General features: G+C 40.1%; 1 protein-coding gene, 1 long non-coding RNA gene and 1 pseudogene across 2 annotated transcripts in view; 1 reads left to right on the top strand and 2 right to left on the bottom strand.

The window, feature by feature from the left end:
- The window catches only part of LOC132147032 (zinc finger protein 271-like), a 220,253-nt gene that overhangs the window by 192,505 nt on the left and 6,395 nt on the right, over positions 1–21,353 (bottom strand). The window lies entirely within an intron of this gene.
- Positions 8,844–9,144, top strand: LOC132154839 (uncharacterized). The gene is made up of 2 exons (XR_009437205.1): positions 8,844–8,939; positions 9,024–9,144. It is a non-coding gene; the product is annotated as an uncharacterized LOC132154839 (long non-coding RNA).
- Positions 19,098–21,353, bottom strand: part of LOC132128381 (zinc finger BED domain-containing protein 4-like) — a 2,535-nt pseudogene continuing 279 nt past the window's right edge.

Below are 21,353 nucleotides of genomic sequence, written 5' to 3' on the forward strand. Positions count from 1 at the left end.
CAACGAGCAGAAAGCTCAATTAATCAAATTAAGGGGTCAGAATGACCATTTATTCACAGGGGCCAAAATGTCAGCCAGCGTGGCTTGGAGGTAAGGCCACGACTCTTTCTAAATTTTTCCATGAGGGTCTCTTGTTTATTATAACAATTAGCTGCCACCCTACACAAAGCCCACAATATGGTAACCAGTATAGAAGGCAGTAGTCTTACACTTTGTGTTTATGTAGTGCCATCATACCGACCTACAAGCAGAAACTTAAATCTGCTAAACCTGTAGTAAAGACTGTGAAGAGATGGACCAGCGAAACAGAGCAGGATTTACAATCTTGTTTTGACATCACAGACTGGAGCGTTTTTGAAGCTGCTACCACCGATCTGGACGAACTCACAGAGACCGTAACATCCTATATTAGTTTCTGTGAGGATATATGCATTCCTACCAGGACTTATTTAACATTCAACAATGATAAGCCATGGTTTACAGTAAAACTCAGACACCTTCGTCAGGCCAAAGAGGATGCCTACAGAAATGGGGACAGGGTCTTGTACAATCAGGCCAGGAACACACTGAACAAAGAGATTAGAGCGGCTAAAAAGACCTACGCTAAAAAGTTGGAAGACCAGTTTACTTCCAACGACTCTACTTCAGTTTGGAGAGGACTGAGAGCCATCACAAACTACAAGACACCATCCCCTTGCACTGAGGCTAATCAACGACTTGCTAACGACCTGAATGAGTTTTATTGTAGATTTGAAACCCCCAACACCCACTCTGACCATCTCCCTACACAACCATTAACACCTCCTGCAATCCCCCTCTCCATACCTCCTGCTCTTCAAATCTGTGAAGATGATGTGTGCCAGGTCTTCAAGAAAAACAAAAGAAGAAAAGCACCAGGCCCAGATGGCGTTACACCAGCCTGTCTGAAAACCTGTGCTGACCAGCTGGCCCCCATCTTTTCACAGATCTTCAACAGATCTCTGGAGTTGTGTGAAGTGCCTTCCTGCTTCAAACGCTCAACCATAATCCCCATTCCAAAGAAACCCAAGATAACAGGACTTAACGACTACAGACCTGTGGCTCTAACGTCTGTCGTCATGAAGTCGTTTGAAAAACTGGTTCTGGCTTATCTGAAGGACATCACTGGACCCTTACTGGACCCCCTGCAGTTTGCGTACCGAGCAAACAGGTCCGTGGATGATGCAATCAACATGGCATTGCACTTCATCCTGCAACATCTGGACAAAACAGGGACTTATGTGAGGATCCTGTTTGTGGACTTTAGTTCGGCTTTCAACACCATCATCCCAACAACCCTCCAGACCAAACTGACCCAGCTCTCTGTTCCTAGCTCTATCTGTCAGTGGATCACCAGCTTTCTGACAGATAGGCAACAGTTAGTGAGACTGGGGAAATTCATGTCAAACAGCTGCTCCACCAACACTGGTGCCCCTCAGGGATGTGTTCTCTCCCCTCTGCTCTTCTCCCTGTACACCAACGACTGCACCTCTAAAGACCCCTCTGTCAAGCTCCTGAAGTTTGCAGACGACACTACAGTCATCGGCCTCATCCAGGACGGTGACGAGTCTGCTTACAGACAGGAGGTTGAGCAGCTGGCTGTCTGGTGCAGTCTTAACAACCTGGAGCTGAACACGCTCAAAACAGTGGAGATGACTGTGGACTTTAGGAGAAACCCCCCTGCACTTTCCCCACTCACCATCATGAACAGCACTGTGACTGCAGTGGAGTCATTCAGATTCCTGGGAACCACCATCTCTCAGGACCTGAAGTGGGACAATCACATTGGCTCCATTGTGAAAAAAGCCCAACAAAGGTTGTACTTCCTTCGCCAGCTGAGGAAGTTTAACCTGCCACAGGAGCTGCTGAAACAGTTCTACTCAGCCGTCATTGAGTCAGTCCTGTGTACTTCAATTACTGTCTGGTTTGGTTCAGCTACAAAATCAGATATCAGAAGACTACAGAGAACTGTTCGGACTGCTGAAAGGATTATTGGTGCTCCCCTGCCCACCCTCCAAGAACTGTACACATCCAGAGTGAGGAAAAGGACTCAGAAAATCACTCTGGATCCCTCACATCCAAGTCACCCCATCTTTGAACTTTTGCCATCTGGCCGGCGCCTCAGAGCCGCAAATACAAGAACAGCAAGGCACAAGAATAGTTTCTTCCCCCAGGCAATCTACCTCATGAACAGTTAAATGTTTCCCACTTAAACTTATGCAAAAATGTGCAATATCCTTATATTTATTTGTTACCCCTCCATCCTAGAACATTCCTGCATCTCACTCAATCCTATTCCATTATCATTTATAGCACAATTGTTTATACACTTATTTATTTGCCAATTTGTAAATCTCCTGTAAAGTTTTTTTTTTTTTTTTTTTTTTTTTTTTTCTGTGTGTTGTTGTCTCTGTTTACTGGAAGCTTATGTCACTAAACAAATTCCTTGTATGCGCAAGCATACTTGGCAATAAAGCTCTTTCTGATTCTGATTCTGATTCTGATTCATGCAAGATGTCTACACATTTGAACCAAACTTGAGCACTTCAGTATTTTTTTTATGCATGTCCTGATTTGTTATATTTTCTATTGTTAACCTAACTGCACCCATATTTATATATTTAATCAGCGTTTTCGTTTTCTCTTGTTTTAGGACAATTCTGCACAAAATGGTCCTCCTGGGGAGGGATACTCCTCTGCAGGCCAAAAAAAGGGACAACTTAAAAATAAAAAGTAAATTAATATACACATTTACTGAAATTCATTGTTTTCATGAAATTCATGGTTTATTTACATTGCCTTATTATTGCAAGTGTCCTTGGATGGGTGAGTGGGAAACCCACTGCTGAAACTTGGTCCTTATTTGTCCTCATGGATGAGGTGTAAGGACAGAGGCCCTCAAAAATCCCCCGTCCCAACTGCCTCTATCCCTGAGGAAACGGCAGGACCAAGTTCAACAGTGGGTGATCATGACAAAGATGAGGAGCCAGCACCAACACCAGGCAAGAAACAACAGGGCCGTGAGGATGAGCTGGTGGAGCTACTCGGAGAAGACATCAAGTTACTGAGGGAGATGGAGGAGAGAAGAGCCCAAGAGAGCGGAGAGAGAATGGGCCGATTGTTAACCATTCTCTCAAGAAGACCAAACAAATAAATTATTAACCATTTAATCAAAAAGACGAAACCTATTTTAAGTCAGTTTGCCAATGAAATAGCCTTATTTCTGTTTATTTTTTTAAGTTAAAAATTAAATGGTCTATGCATTTATTTTTGTAATGTAATTTATTTGAAATGAGGCTGAGTATTTTTCTTTACTTTTTTTTTTGTGTGGAAATAAAATGACTCTCCTGTACACTATGTCACCTTATAATTCTTACACCGCATTCTTATTTTAATAGAAGCATTCATATTTATTTTTGTCTTAAAATTGTTACATTAAAACAAATGATTCAAAACATTACTGAAACTACTTAAAAACATAACTTGGGTTTATCTTCTGAAAAACAACATAGTTGTATATAAAACCAATATAGTATATAAAACGGAACAAAACATTTATTTGAACACCATCATTAAGCTGAGCAGGGAGGCGCTAGTGTAGCTGCTGGACCTGGACGGGCTGCCAAAATACAGTCCCTGGTAAGGCCTCTTTGCTGGTGGGACATCATCTGGGATGGTCTCCTGAGTGTTTGAGTGCATTTTTCCACTGTCCATGCGTTGTTTACCAACAGGTTTGCAGGGCTGACACAATCAACACATGGGCTGCCATGTCACTAAGATGTTTTCAGAAAGGGAAGAATTAATTAAATTAACTTGCATACTCAAAACAAACTATAAAATATTTCTATGTTCAAAACCGTTTTATGGTCCAATCAACTTTTGTCTTGGGCATCATAGCTTTACAATTGTCTTGCCTGTTACAAATAGTCGTGGTCAGCGGGTACCTCCTCCAGGGTAGACACCTCTGCAGACAGCTGGTCACACCATGGAACACCACTGTCTCCAAAGCATGCTTCCCTTCATCCTTTACCTCAGCCATCCCCTCCCCGTGCTCATCCTCCGGGGCCATGATGTCCCCAACCCCAAGGCAGATGTTATGGAGGATGTAAAAATAAATCTGTTTATTCTTTTACAGGATTTTTGAAATGTCTTTGCAATTTACAAAGGTGTGGTGCACCTCCAGCACTTGCAGGAAGATGGCCCTGAATCTGGTCTTCATCATCCCAAAAGCACGCTCTATAATGGAGCATGCCCTGGAATGATGGACATTAAAGTGAGTGACATTCCCACACCTTGTACTAGCCACTTATAGGGAGTGATGAGTGGCTGTCGGAGGCATGGGTAACCTCCGTCTGCCAGGATAAAGTGCCCTGGAGGAGGGTAAACTGACATCTTGTAGGTACACTGACCGACTGTGGCAGAGCACTCGTGCATCATACACTGACCCGGGCCAGCCCACGTAGATGTCAGTGAAGCAGCCCTGATGGTCACATACAGCCTGCAGGATTATAGATGGGAACAGTTTCCTGTTCCTGTAGCACTGACCATAAGGGCCACTTGGTAGATTGATGCGGACCTGACAGCCATCGATTCCTCCAGCAGCTTTCAAGAAAGCTCTGTGTCTTGCCAGCCCTGCAAACCAACGACCAACTGCCTCCCAGTCTTCTGGGGTCTTCAGGGAGGTGAATTACTTGGTGGCGAATGGCCACCACCTCCCCAGCTCGGTGGACAGTGAAACGAGGCATGTCAAACACTCTGGAGACCACTCTGTGTGAAGTATCACATGCCAGCCAGAATAGAAACACCAGGGTCTCAATTGTTAGCACCCCATCCATGTTGCCGTTCACTTCTCAGAAGATCCAGCAGCACTGTCAGGGCCTCCCTGGTCAGCCGAAAATCAGGCCGTGTGTCACGGTCATTAAAAAAAACCTTCCCATCATTGGGACATTCAGCGAGCGTCTACTACAGCCACTCACAAATCAGGCAACCAACTGGACCTCATCTACACATGCTTTTGCTCCATGGACGACACTTTAGTTGCTCCACTGCACACCTCAGACCACTTCCTCATTACTGCTAACCTCGCACTTACTCCTAAAGCGGCACACACTCCACCACAGGGCACCTTTCGACAGAATCTACACTCAGCTCTGGACACGAACAGTGCTACTGACACTCTTTGCTCCACTCTAACCTCTTGCTTGACCAACTTTTGCCCACTGTCATCTAGACCAGCACACACCACCCCATCTGCCCCCTGGCTGTCCGAGGTTCTCCGTGAACATCGCTCTAAACTCAGGGCTGCAAAGAGGAAATGACATAAATCAAGAAACTCTATCAACCTCTGTGTCTATCAGTCTCTTCCCTTACTCTAATAATCTAGTGAGATAGTGGAATGCGCAAGCAGTCTGACAACAAACTAAAACTTTTGCACAGTAGTGTGTGTATAAAGTACGTATAATTAAATTAATTCCATTTAAATAAGTGTAATTAAAGTATGCTTTCATATGTGTTAAGGGCTAGATTTTCGATGGAGAAAACCGCTGTGGTGTGATGGGCGTAGAACGGAGCGAAAACTTAACAGTAGATGAGAAACCGATTGCTCCCTCGTGACCTTTAGTTAACTGTATTTATGGCAAAGAACTGCACAGACACAGATATTCTGACAATCTATCGATAAACACACACCTTGTGTCCTCTGTTTATGCCCGAGCCTGCTCGCGCTGCTCCACTGTGGTCTGCGGATTGAAGAGAAACTGAAAGATGAGGAGACAAGTCTGCTGCCATTTTCATATGAAATTTAAGGGGCCTGCTCTGAGGCGATCGTGAATTTGTGTACAGTTTATGGAACTTAATGCTATAGCTCCTCTAAAAAAAGCATAGCGACGCCCATGCTTCTTGTATACATTTCGGAGAACCAGGACAAATATTTCAATCGATCGCTCAGGCATTTAAGAGGCACTGAAATCTGCGTTCTTATTCGGTTCAGTGCATACCGGTTCCATAGGTACTGGTGCCGTTTCGGTACCCAACCCTTCTCTTACAGCTGACGACTTTGCAGTTTTCTTCACAAATAAGACAAAAACCATCAGTGACCAATTCTCCACACCGCAGACTGAGGATAACTCCACAATAACCTTCTCTCCACTCTCAGAGACGGACATCTCCAAAATTACCCTGTCCAATCATCCTACTACTTGTCCACTTGATCTGATCTCCACTCACCTCTTCCAAGCGATTTCTTCTCCAGTCATACCTTCACTTACTCACATTATCAACACCTCTCTTCACTCTGGAACTAACCCTCAGCATTTAAGCAGGCTCGGGTAAGCCCACTGCTTAAGAAACTTATCTCTAAATCCAGCACTTCTTGAAAACTAAAGACCTTCTTCCTTCCTTTCATTGCAAAGACTCTTGAGCAAGCTGTGTTCAACCAGCTCTCGATGTTTCCTCCGGGAACGCACTCCTGTGGTTTAAGTCCTACCACTCAGATAGATACTTCAGGGTGTCTTGGAGGGGGGAAGTTTCTAATTCACAACAACTTGCTACTGGGGTTCCTCAAGGCTCAGTACTTGGACCACTTCTCTTCTCCATCTACATGACGTCAATAGGATTTGTCATTCAGAAGTATGTCTTTGCCTATCACTGTTACGCTGATGATATGCAACTCTACTTTTCATTCCAACCAGATGACCCGACAGTAGTTGGCTCCAGCTTAACCATCGTTTCATAACAACTACTCTATAAAGCTGGGTTCATCAACCATAACTCCTTCCAAGCTTCACAGACCATGTTGCTACAATGACACGGTCCTGCAGATTTGCCTTATACAACATTAGGAAGATTAGACCCTTCCTGTCAGAGTAAGCCACCTAACTTCTTCTAAGCTCTTGTTCTCTCCAGACTGGACTCTTGTAATGCTCTCCTGGACTTCCTGCATGTACTATCAAGCCTCTGCATCTGATCCAGATTGCAGCAGCAAGGGGTTGTCTTCAATGAGCCAAAAAAAGCTCACGTTACTCCTCTCCTCATCAGGTTACACTGGCTACCAGTAGCCACTCATATCAAACTCAAGGTACTGATGCTTGCCTACAAGACGACCACTGGCATAGCAGCAACATACCTAAACTCACTAGTTCAATCTTATGTGCCCTCCAGAAGTTCAAATACCTCCAAAGAGGTTCAAAATACTCACAGACTAAATCACTCACTGTGCCCACCCAGCTGGTGAAATAACCTGCTTTAGGTGTTCTGTGCTAGACTGAGACTTGTCACGGCACTTATATACTGTTGTTGTTCTGATTTCTTCTATTGTTCTCATTTGTAAGTTGCTTTGGATAAAAGTGTCTGCTAAATGATTAAATGTAAATGTAAACATGCCCCAAAATGACTGGCTGTGAACAGAGCTGTTTTTGATAGGGCAAAAAATTGTGTTGTTTTAACAGTACAATTGAGAAATTTTAACCAAAGTATGTTATAGACGTTTTATTAAGACCCTAAAGAGTCACATCAACTTGTGGAAAATGGGCATCCGATAACCCCCTTTACATTTGTCTTAAAGTATCATTTACATGCAAAAGATACTTAGCAATTTCAGTCCAGTTCATCTTTATTCATTTCCCAAAGGCAATTTAGTTGCAGCAAATATTTCAAATAAACAATAAAAACACAATACATAAAAATAAGACAATCCATTTAATTCCTAATAAGATCTTACCTTAAATTTTAAAAATTCACAGCTAAGAGGATAAATAAATGTCTAACTGATTTGTCTTTCTAATAGGGGTTCTATAACGAATGCCAGAAGGGAGAAGATGAAACTAACAATATGCTCTGGGCTTTCCCCAAAACTTGTCTATGATATAGTCATCTGCTTCCTCCCCATTATTTCACTTCCCTGGTTTACAATCCTCTCAAGACAATTTTTGTTTTTTTCACATTTAAAGAATTTAACCAGCACAACAGTGAAAAATATAACAGTAACTCAATATAGGATCAGTAGAACATGCACATCAATGTCTTGTCAATATGTAAGATTTTTAAAAAAATAAAATATCCAAAAACCACTAGAATGGTGTTAAATGTTTCTGAGAATTTTTACATCCAGAGAAATAAACAGTTTTAACTAGTAACTCGGACCGTGTCCATTATGTCAACGTGTCACCTGCCAATGACGTCATAACCCCTTAATTTTTGGTTTTGTTTTGTAGAAAACATATGAACACCAAAGACACTTTAATATGTTGCATGTTTTAATAGACTAGAGTAGCATTATAACAGAACTTTCAAATGTATCTAGTATGATAAAACAGCGCTGCTTTACTCCACATTCGGATGACTGGAAGTAGCTGAAGCGGTCGACTGTGACATAATAAAGCTCCGCTACTTTCGAGCTGTACTTGTATCAAGTTCGTTCAGCGGCATCATTTCGCTTCGACAGCTTTCAGCTTCACCCTGCTTCATTCTATTATGTTAATAAATCATTAGCTCATCCATGAACATGATTTCTGCCTGGGTCCCATAAGATTTCATCGGCTGTGAGGATGAAGACAACTATGATTCCACACTCAACAGCCATTCAGAAAAACTGTGCAAGGCTTTAATGAAGAGTTAGTAACCAAAGGAACCTTGCAGTGTCCTTTCTGTGTCAAAGTCTTTCCAAACTGAGATCAGCTGACTTTATCCCAGTATGAATTAACATGTGCCTCTTAAGACTTGCTTTATGTCTGAAAGTATTTCCACACTGAGAGCAGCTGAAAGACTTTATTCCAGCATGAATTAACATGTGATCCTTAAGATTTCTGTTACATGTAAAAGTTTTTGCGCACTGAGAGCAGCTGAAAGGCTTTTCTAGAGTGTGAGATACCAAATGATAATCAAGTTGTCCTTTCTTTGTAAAACTCTTTCCACACTGAGTGCAGGTGAAAGGCTTTATTCCATCATGAGTTAACATGTGATTCTTAAGATTTCTCTTACATGTAAAAGTCTTTCCGCACTGAGAGCAGGCGAAAGGCTTTTCTAGAGTGTGAGATACCAAATGATAATCAAGTTGTCCTTTCTTTGTAAAACTCTTTCCACACTGAGTGCAGGTGAAAGGCTTTATTCCAGCATGAGTTAACATGTGATTCTTAAGGCTTGCTTTATGTGTAAAACTCTTTCCACACTGAGAACAGATGAAAGGCTTTTCTAGAGTGTGAGATACCAAATGATAATTAAGTTGTTCTTTCATTGTAAAACTCTTTCCACACTGAGTGCAGGTGAAAGGCTTTATTCCAGTATGAATTAATATGTGGTTCTCAAGGCTTGATTTACGTCTGAAAGTGTTTCCACAGTGAGAGCAGATGAAAGGCTTTATCCCAGTATGAATTAAAAAGTGCCTCTTGAGGCTTGCTTTATGTCTGAAAGTGTTTCCACACCGAGTGCAGCTGAAAGGCTTTATTCCAGCATGAATTAACATGTGATCCTTAAGATTTCTCTTACATGTAAAAGTCTTTCCGCACTTAGAGCAGACGAAAGGCTTTTCTAGAGTGTGAGTTATCAAATGATAATCAAGTTGTCCTTTCTCTGTAAAACTCTTTCCACACTGAAAGCAGCTGAAAGACTTTATTACAGGATGAAATATCATGTGCCTCTTAAGGCTTGCTTTATGTCTGAAAGTGTTTCCACACTGACAGCAGACGAAAGGCTTTTCTAGAATGTGAGTTATCAAATGATAATCAAGTTGTCCTTTCTCTATAAAACTCTTTCCACACTGAGAGCAGCTGAAAGACTTTATTACAGGATGAAATATCATGTGCCTCTTAAGGCTTGCTTTATGTCTGAAAGTGTTTCCACACTGAGAGCAGCTGAAAGGCTTTATTCCAGCATGAATTAACATGTGATCCTTAAGATTTCTCTTACATGTGAAAGTGTTTCTGCACTGAGAGCAGCTGAAAGGCCTTTTGACTTCTGGTTTTTTAATGCTGCAAGATTTTTCTCCATTGACATCATGATCTTTCTGATCCTGATATTTCTCCTCCACATCATTCAGATCTTGTCTTTCTTCTTTCATTTTCATCAGGCCTAAAATAAAAATGAAAGAAAATCAATGTGTTTAGATGAAAATGATGTCAAAACTGTCGCTTTCTGTAATCTATTTAAATAACATATTACATTCATGCCATTAGGAGAAACAATGTTTAGTTTGGTCACACACACACACACACACACACACACACACAAACACAAAACATTGAACCCTTTTGAGATAAATACAATCTGACTGAACTTGAATAATTACACATCAGAAAACACTGATTACAGAACAGACAATAAAATAAACAAGTTTACTTCCATGCTGTGAGAATGCTGTCTGGGATATGTAGCACAAAACAAGTCATAAGGGTCAATTTTTATAAATTGAGATGTATGCATAGGAAAATATTTGGCTGTGATACAGGTATTTGGAATGTATCTGTTATCTAAGGGTGCAAAAACAAAAATCTAAATATTGTGAAAATCACCTTTATGGTCCAAATTAAGTTTGTAAGCTCTGCATATTAAAAATCAATAATTAAGATTTGATTTAGGAACTAGATAAAAAAGTTTGTCAAGACAAACTTTAAGTTGGCTTGAGAAAGCCTGACCAGAAAGTTTGAAAAGTTTGAAAATGTGAAAAGTTTAAAAATATTTAAAAGTTTAAGAAGTTAAAAAAAGACAGTGATTAACATATTGTTAACATAACAAGCAAGTGACTACCATGTCATTAGCATGATTAGCAAAGTTGTTAGCATGATTAGCAAGTGACTAGCATGTACTTAGCATGATTAGCAAGGTATCTAGCATGTCGTTAGCATAATTAACAAGTGACTAGCCATGTTGCTAGCATGATTAGGAAGTTACTAACATGTCTCTAGCATGTTTCTAGCATGATTAGTATGCGACTAACAAGTTGCTAGCATTATTAGCATGTTTCTAGCATGATTAGCATGTGACTAGCATGTTTCTAGCATGATTAGCATGTTGCTAGCATGTCGCTAACATAATTAGCAAGTGACTAGCCATGTCGCTAGCATGATTAGCAAGTTAGTAGCATGATTATCATGTTTCTAGCATGACTAGCATGCGACTAGCATTTTGCTAGCATGATTAGCATGTTGCTAGCATGTTTCTAGCATGATTAGCATTGCGACTAGCATGTTGCTAGCATGCTTCTAACATGATTAGAATGTTGGTAGCATGTTTCTAGCATGAATAGCATGTTGCTAACATGTTTCTAGCATGACTATCATGCGACTAGCATGTTTCTAACATGATTTTATCATAATTAGCATGTTGCTATCATGTTTCTAGCATGATTAGCATTCGACTAGCATGATTAGCATGTTGCTAGAATGTTTATAGCATGATTAGCATGCGACTAGCATTTTGCTAGCATGATTTTAGCATAATTAGCATGTTGCTTACATGTATCTTGCATGATTAGCATGTCGCTAGCATGATTAGCCTGCGACTAGCATGTTGCTAACATGATTTTAGCATGATTCTAGCATGTTTCTAACATGACTAGCATGCAAAGCATGTTTCTAGCATGATTAGCATGTTCCTAGCATGATTTTACCATGATTAGCATGTTGTTAACATGTTTCAAGCATGATTAGAATGTTTGCTAGCATGTCGCTAGCATTATTAGCATTTTGCTATCATGATTTAAGCATGATTAGCATGTTGCTAACATGACTAGCATGCGACTAGCATGTTTCTAGCATGATAAGCATGTTGCTAACATGTTTCTAGCATGACTAGCATGCGACTAGCATGTTGCTAGCATGATTTTACCATGATTAACATGTTGTTAGCATGTTTCTAGCATGATTAGAATGTTTGCTAGCATGTCGCTAGCATGATTAGCATGTTGCTATCATGATTTAAGCATGATTAGCATGCGACTAGCATGTTGCTAACATGATTTTATCATGATTACCATGTTGCTAGCATATTCCTAGCATGATTAGCATGTGACTAACATGTTTCTAGCATGATTAGCATGTTTCTAGCATGAATAGCATGTTGCTAGCATGTCGCTAACATAATTAGCAAGTGACTAGCCATGTCGCTAATATGATTAGCAAGTTAGTAGCATGTTGCTAGCATGTTGTTAGCATGATTAGCATGTTTCTAGCATGACTAGCATGCGACTAGCATTTTGCATGCATGATTTTAGCATGATTAGCATGTCGCTAGCATGTTTCTAGCATGAATAGCATGTTGCTAACATGATTCTAGCATGACTATCATGCGACTAGCATGTTTCTAGCATGATTAGCATGTTGCTAGCATTTTTCTTGCATGATTAGCATGTTGCTAGCATGTCGCTAGCATGTCGCTAGCATGATTAACATGTTGCTAGCACGTTTCTAGCATGATTAGCATGCGACTAGCATTTTGCTAGCATGATTTTAGCATGATTAGCATGTTGCTAGCATGTTTCTAACATGACTAGCATTCAACTACCATGTTTCTAGCATGATTAGCATGTTGGTAGCATGACTAGCATGCGACTAGCATGTTGCTAGCATGATTTTACCATGACTAGCATGTCGCTAGCATGTTTCTAGCATGATTAGCATGTTGTTAGCATGACTAGCATTCGACTAGCATGTTGCTAGCATGATTAGCATGTTGTTAACATGTTTCTAACATGATTAGCATGCGACTAGCATGTTGCTAGCATTATTTTACCATGATTAGCATGTTGCTAGCATGTTTCTAGCATGATTAGCATATTGTTAGCATGTCGCTAGCATGCATGTTTCTAACATGATTAACATGTTTCTAGCATGACTAGCATGCGACTAGCATGTTGCTAGGATGTTTCTAGCATTATTAACATGGCGACTAGCATGTTACTAGCATGATTAGCATGTTGCTATCATGTTTCTAGCATGATTAGCATGCAACTAGCATGTTGTTAGCATTATTAGCATGTTGCTAGCTTGTTTCTAGCATGACTAACATGCGACTAGCAAGTTGCTAGTTTAATTAACATGTTGCTAGCATGATTAACATGTTGTTACCATGTTTCTAGCATGACTAGCATGCGACTAGCATGTTGCTAGCATGATTTTAACATGATTAGCATGTTTCTAGCATTACTAGCATGCGACTAGCATGTTGCTAGCATGATTTTAGCATTATTAGCATGTTGCTAGCATGTCTCTAGCATGATTAGCATTTTGCTAGCATGTCGCTAGCATGTTTCTAGCATGATTAGCATGCGGCTAACATGTTGCTAGCATGATTTTAGCATGATTAGCATGTTGTTAGCATGTTTCTAGCATGATTCTCATGCGACTAGCATGTTGTTAGCATGTTTCTAGCATGATTAACATGCAACTAGCATGTTGTTAGCATTATTAGCATGTTGCTAGCATGACTAGCATGCAACTAGCATGTTGCTAGCATGATTTTACCATGATTAGCTTGTTTCTAGCATGACTAGCATGCGACTAGCAAGTTGCTAGTTTGATTAACATGTTGCTAACATGATTTTAGCATTATTAACATGTTGTTACCATGTTTCTAACATGACTAGCATGCGACTAGCATGTTGCTAGCATGATTTTAGCATGATAAGCATGTTTCTAGCATGACTAGCATGCGACTAGCATGTTGCTAGCATGATTTTAGCATTATTAGCATGTTGCTAGCATGTCGCTAGCATGATTAGCATGTCGCTAGCATGATTAACATGCGACTAACATGTTGCTAGCATGATTTTAGCATGATTAGCACGTTGCTAAAATGTTTCTACAATGATTAGCATGCGACTAGCATGTGTCTAGCATGATTAGCATGTTGCTAGCATGTTTCTAGCATGACTAGCATGCGACTAGCATGTTGTTAGCATGTTTCTAGCATGACTAGCATGCGACTATCATGTTGCTAGCATGATTAGCATGTTGCTAGCATGTTTCTAGCATGATTTTAGTATGATTTGCATGTTGCTAGCATGACTAGCATGCGACTAGCATGTTGCTAGCATTATTTTAGCATGATTAGCATATTATTAGGATAGATAGATAGAAATAGTCAGATTGATAGATTGATAGATAGATAGATATATAGATAGATTAGATGAGTTTGAATGAGTTTAAATTGATTAGCATCAAAGCTTGATTGAGTCTAATGTGATTTGGAGCTTGGGTCATCTGAACATCCTGTCAATCAAAGTCTATGGGCATTTTTATGATTTTTAATATTAATTTTTAAGAAAACCGTAACTCAAACCAGTCTGAAAAGATATAGCACACCAAGTCAGAACAGTATGAAGGTCTGACCTGAGTTTGGAGTATGTAGCTTGAATGGTCTAGGAGGAGTTAGTGTCCAAAAATTTTGCGGCCAGAAAAATAAGAAGAAGAAGAAGAAGAAGAAGAAGGAGAAGAAGAAGAAGAAGAAGAAGTTTAAATAGGATTTCAGTAAGTTGGCTTTCTCAAGCCAACTTAAATATATTAAATATCTTCATGGAACACTGATCTTATAATTTTTGCATTATTTTTCTAACAATTCAATGGCCTATCATCAATAATTCCACTTATATGGTTGCCACACCTCAAGACATCGATCAGATGATATATTTCACAATATTTGTCTTGTTATTGTAATTAAAACGCATGTGAGTAGGACTAGTTTCTAGGGCTGGTACCGAACTTCGATGCCTTTATGGTATCGAACGAAAAACTTTGATACTATGAGTATCAAAAAATTATCTTTCGGTGCCAAATTTCGGTTCCAAAAGCCAAGCGGCCGTTTTTTTGTTTTTGCCAAGCGGCTGTGTCTGTGTGAGCTTGTAGCATACGTGCATGGAAGGACCTAAATTCGCCGTGATTGGCTGTCCACCACCACGTGAAGAGACGGAGAGGATTTCTGAAGATACTCGCAGTCACACAACACAAGTGTAGTTGTTTTTTCTCAAAACGTTTCTGTTTTACAATACCAAAGAGGTCTAAAGTGTGGCTTTTTTGCCCTCCCTCCCTGTTTAGTTTGGTCTAGTCCATTGCTTATCTTGAAACACGCCCCCTTTTCATATCGTCTAAAAAAACAGAGAGAGAGAGAAACAGATTTATTCGATACAGCGAATTTCTCTAAGCAGCAGGCCACTGTATACGTTCACTTAAAACATAACCGACTGTGTTTACGAGAATACCTGCAGAGACAATTATTTTGATATAATTGTGTGTGTATGTGTTCATTCAGAAGTTACGATACGCGAAAGATGAATTCATTCTCTGTAAGCGCATTGTCTGAAATGCTGCTCGCAGCGCGTGCTTTGAATGAGTGCGCGCAAGCTCCGAACGCGCGCAAATTGTTTAAAACGCTTGAATCAGTAATATTTAGAAACAAGTGCAAACGATCAGCTACGATCCGTTTCACCCCTTCAAGCGAGTGAACAACGCGAATTAAGTTAGGAATTTACATCACTATTCACGATAGCCCATCGGACTGGAAAACACAATAGCTCTAGGACGTGGGGCTAAAAATTTTGCGAGCCCTGCTTCTCAGATATATCCAGTTTGTGATACACTGGTTTCCACACTGGTTTCATTAAACAAAATAAATGATTATTTTAAAAGATTGACTCAAAAAAATCATCGGTTCAATAATCGGATCATGAACTTGTATTACCGAGCCAAAGATTATCTATTATTGAACATCTCAAATGAATAAGGACTTAAAGTTCATCTGTAAAGCACAAAGCTATCGTTTGAGTTTATAAACTTCTATTTCATGCATGATTCGTATAGATCTGCTAACTGAATGCAAAGTGTGAGTTCTAGAAGAATGTTTGTGTCTTGATGTGAGCATGTATCACTCACTAGGAGTCGCTAAATGAACAGCTGCTGTTCTTTTTTTTTTTTCAACAGAGTATCAGTTGCCCTATTGGTTAAAATCGCCAAACTGTTTACTTAAATATTAAATTAATAAATGACATCAAAACAAGGGCATTTGCGTTATGATGTGGTGGGCTGCTGTGGGCCAGAAAGTCCAGGGCAACTTTTTGGTCCCAGTCCGCCCCTGAATGGCGCACCCCTATCCAAAAAGCACAACCAGTTGTATTAATAATGTTATCCTGAGTGTGAAGTGTTACCAGAATTTGTTTTAATTAAGGTGAAAAATAAAAGTTTTGTGTTTAATGTATTTGTGTTGATGTTGAAATGGATTTTAAAACATATGGTATCGAAAAAAGTATCATTAGGAACCGGTATCGAAACTGAGGTATCGAAATTGGATATGGATTTGGATATTGGCAGGATTTGTTGTGAAAACCTGGCAACCCTGATCTGAACGCACGTGCTGGGGATATACTTCTAATTACAGGAGCGTCTTTACTGATGAGATGTGCATGAAAATCGCATTCGATTTTCTGCACATCCCTATCTGCCAATATTAGAACATTTTTGGCTATTGCTAAAAATTTACCAATGATACGGTTTGTACTTCAAGGTCACACACAAGCGCATCTCGTCAGTAAAGCAGCTCCTAGTATATATCCAGCACGTGCGTTGAGATCAGGTTTGTCCGGTTTTCAAAACAAAACCTGCTCAATTGCTTCTCAAAACTAGCACAATCGTGTTTCGTTCCGGGCGATAAAATACACTTTTTTTGCCAGGGTTGCCTTGGTAAAATTCAAATTTTAAGCTGTGTTTCCACCGCAGGAACTTTACCCTGGAACTAGGGACTCTGCGTTTCCACCGCAGGTACCAGGAACTAAAAGTTCCAGGAAAAAAAAATGCCCCTCAGAAAGTCCCTGCTGGCGAGGTAGTACTTTTTCAAAGTTCCGGAACTTTCGGGGGCGGGACTTGGGCACTAAACATCCTTATTGGTTGAGTTCAGCAGCATTGTGATTTCAACCGCCATTTATTCTGATCAATTTCAAATTATTACTGTTATTATGTCATGAAATGTAATTTTTAAAGTATTTCAGACGAGAATGTAGTGAAACTCAAATCTGTGGTTTATTTATAAAGACAGCGCCTATTTAAAAATGTGTTTCGCCGATCTCGGAGACGTGAGCTCCACGCGATCAGCGGGAGCTCAGTGCTCATGTATCCGCCGAGAGCAGCCTCACCTCAGCTAGACCTTCTGATGTGTGCCACTGGCTCTGATGTCTCTTTAGTAGTTGAACATAAAATATAATTTGTTTTGGGTAAATCTAAGGCCATCCTTAAAAATATTTTGGTTTGCAGTAACAGTTATTTAAAAAAAAAAAAAAAAGGGCCGGTAGGTCGGTCTATATATATTTTTTTTTCAAGTTTCAATGTAAAAAAAAAAAAAAAAAAAGGAAAATTTTGGTGATGACGTGTAGGTATGAATTTAAACAAATTAGCATATTATGACGTCACTGACTGGGTCTTCAACCCATGCCTTCGGGCGCATAATTGCAAACCTCATTTTGATGCAGGCTATATAGAACACAAACTAATTAAAATCTTTGTCAAAAACATGTTTATTGCATGAATTCCAGGTGAGAAGAAAAAAAATGAGGTACTGTTATACTGTTTTACTTGCATCCAGCGCTAGGTATCAATGCAACCTACAAATGAGAAGGTCTTAATTTGTGCCGGAACAAGCCGGATCCGGAACCTCCGAAATCCGATCCGGCACCTCATTTTGGCGGATCCCCCTCCTCCAGGGGCGGCGTTTCCGTGTGGCAGACAGAGAATAGCCAGATATGTGCCGTGAAAAACGATCCAAAATTCATCTCTCTATTATAATTTGTTATTATTATTTTAAATCACAGGGTTTTAGATTGACATGCGCGCACAGCCAGGAGGAGACAGATCTCCGCTTATTCGCAAAGCAAGGGTAAACAAATAACTTTGAATAGTACAGCATTTCTTTACTCAAGCACTATGTCTGTAAAGGCTATTGTTTTTGTGTGTTTGAAGACTGGAGAAGTAGGTTTTTTGCCATCTAGCCAATATACTTTGGTACGTTTAAAATATCCTGTGCATAAGTGCCTAATCGTTTTATATCATGAGATTTTGGCCAAGTGTATTAAACATCAAAAAAAAAAAAAAAAAAGTTATATCCTAACCTGTAAAAGGTGATGATGGCATATAATGCACTGCACTTTCCTCAGATGCGAACAAAACACAGATCTCCTCATTCGCTGGCAAAAGACCTTGTTAACTCTATTTGAGCTTGTTTTTCATATAGCCTGATGTTAACTGCAAGTGTCTGATACAACACCAAGACTGACGATGCAGTGTTGTTTAATTATTGATTTGTTCCCCCTATTCTTTTTTTCCCTCAGTATTTTTTAGTAGAGTGTGCCATGCTTAAACTCAACAAACTACGAAAAATAACTCCTATATAATACTCGCAAGGCAGCTTTACACGTGAGCTTTGGATGTGACTGAGGGCAATAATACAGCCTTTGGAGTGAGTGAGTACCAAATGGCTTAGAATTCTTAAAAGGTGTGCAAATTATACATTTTTGTGACAATGCAACAATTAGTCAAGATTAGTCAAGTGACAGTTCTGTCAGCTGTCCCGATCGAAATGCGAGTGAGTCTTGTATCGCAGCGTGCAGGACACTGATGCGCTGATGAGAAGCGCGCTCTGAGAGCGTTCATGTATTCAAATGACTCATTTAATCTTAGACTTTGTGTGGATTTATTTTATTATTCAAACCTACAAGCTATGTTGAATAAATGCCCCGCTTTGTTCCGGTACCTCTCAATTTACAAATTAAGCACTGCAAATGAGAGACTGTTTACTTTGCTTTCTTGGGTTGTCACTTTTGTGAAAAAAATCCTTTTTGATTTGAGTGACAAGTCTTCATTGAATCGATTGTAATCGATTTTGCATCTCGAAATAAGTTTTATACAGCAAATAACACCAAATATAGGTAAATCCACGGACAACAGGCAGGACGAATGTAAAGACCAATATTTCTGAAGATTTATTGGCGTGAAGTTACGTGCACAATGACAAACAGGAGTGCAACATTTTCGAAAAATAATAAGCAGAGTGGACTGCCATAATGCAAAACATTTACTGCAGGCTTCAACATGGCTGAGTTTACGATTAGAAATGTCAACAACAATAAAACAAATCGCATCAGCGATTCTAGGGCTGTCAAAAAAAATCGAATTTCGAATATTCATCGAATTTAAAATAAAAATCCACATTTGAATGCATTCGAATTTTAGGTGTGCATTAAGGAAGCTGCCTTATGAGCCCCGGTACTTCACAGTAGAGGTCGACCGATATGGTTTTTTTCAGGCCGATGCCGTTTTTTTAAAATCCGGATCGGCCAATGGTCGATAAAGGCTGCCGATATATTTTGGCCGATATGTGCTTGTTTTTAACCTCTATTTGAAAGATATAATGTAAGTACACAAATAATTACTAAGATAGACAAAATTTCTCAACAAAAACATTTATTGAACACACCAATCTGAACTTGTACACTTAAATTAAAAGTGTATAATGTAAAAACATTGTATAAATAATGTATAACAAATATATTAAATAAACGAAACAAGTAAGAAGAAAGTAAGCTGTCAAATAAACTTTTCAATGCAAAAATAAAGTTTAGTGCACTTAGCAGCATTTATCAAACTTCTGAGAACAATAAAATAAATTACAATTTTAACAATAGTAGTGCTGACACACAGTAGCAACCAGCAAGATTTCTTTGTTTTAGGTTTGAATAAAACTATATACAGTAAGTAACAAGTGAACACAACAAATCTTATGGCTACCTAATCATTTTAAATAAAACATTCTTGAAGTTACTAAGTGAATAAAAAGTTTTTAGTGCACTTGACTTAGCAGCATTAGATATTCTGCTTTAGATATCTCCTGGTTTCTGAGGGAAGGAAGATTTGTAAACAACAATAAATATAGTAATGTGCATAATATTATATTTAGTTTTAATTTGTTCCCCTGTGAGCCTGCTCCTCTTCTTTCCATAGATAATCCCAATCTCACTGAATATTCTCTCGCTGGGAACAGAGGAGGGCGGTGGACAAAGGAATTTTCTTGCAAGTGGTGCTAGAAGGTGTAGGCGGGATGCATTCTGTTTCCACCATTCTAGTGGCAGACCAGTCTTTCTGTCAATCAGTGGCTCTCGGAGGTACTGATCCAGCTGCTCAGTGATGTGTTGCTCATCATTTTCTTCAGCAGGAGTTCCACCATGTGCCCCCAAAATGTTTGCGTACATCTGTTCAAGAAGACCAGAGGGACCGGGTTGTTCTTCCTCTTCCTCCTCCTCCCGTCTCCGTTTCGGATCTGATTCTTGGACTTCAGTGGTGGCTGTTTTGCACTGTTCAGACACGATGGCGTTCTCTTCTTTCACCCATTCTTTGGCCTTATTCAGTGTCTCCACTGCAAAGATCTGACCCTTATAGCGAGGATCCAGCAGCGTCGCCAGCACCAAACATCTGTTCTCCTCCATCTTTGAAAATCTCCTCTCCAAGGTTTGAAACATGGTTTCCCTGAGTGTTTTGATACCACTCGTAGTGGGACCCTCTGCCTGAAGCACCATCTTCAGCACAGCAATGCTGGGAATGATGCAGGAGATGGACGCCTCTGCCTTACTCATTTCAAAAGTAACTTCCTCAATGGGGCCCAGTGCCTCGATCAAATTTGAGATGAGTGCCCACTGGTCTGCAGTTGGGGTTGTAAACTTTCCATGTTCTCCAGCATAAATGTTCAGAGCACGCTTCTGCTCCAGCATCCTCTGCACGGGTGGGAACAGCCTGAATTATGCTGTGCCGGGGGAGGTCAAGTTCTTCTTGAATGTCACTCAGACGCTGTTTTGCGAGCACAGAGTGGCTGAAGTGTGTAGCACATGTCTTTAACTTGGCGATAATGTCCCCCACTGCTCTCTGACTGCTGATGCCCTCATTTACCACAAGTTGTAATGTGTGTGCACTGCAGCTGAGATCTGGTATTTCTGCCAATCTGAGGCCTTTAATCATATTAGCACCACTGTCTCGGAGCACAAGCACAACTCTGTCGGGGGTGATGTCCCAATGTTTCAGCATGCTAAGGAACATCTTGCTGATGTATTCTCCAGTGTGGGAGCCAGACATGGCCTTAACATTTAGTACCACTTGTTTTCTTTCCCAGTCACTATTAATGAAATGGCATGTAAGACTCATCAATGACTCCGTCTCCCCAGACCAACAGTCTGTCGTGAACGCCAAATGAGGGCCAGCATTCTCTGAGGTGATCAGTGTTTTGATTTTCCTCTCCACACCTTTCATTATGTTTTCCAGCATGTCTGTGCGGTAATATTTTTCAGTCTTGAGGCTATACCGGGGTTCCAGTGTTGCAATTAA

This window comes from Carassius carassius, chromosome 1 (assembly GCF_963082965.1).
Source record: "Carassius carassius chromosome 1, fCarCar2.1, whole genome shotgun sequence".
In the NCBI taxonomy this organism is placed as follows: domain Eukaryota; kingdom Metazoa; phylum Chordata; class Actinopteri; order Cypriniformes; family Cyprinidae; genus Carassius; species Carassius carassius.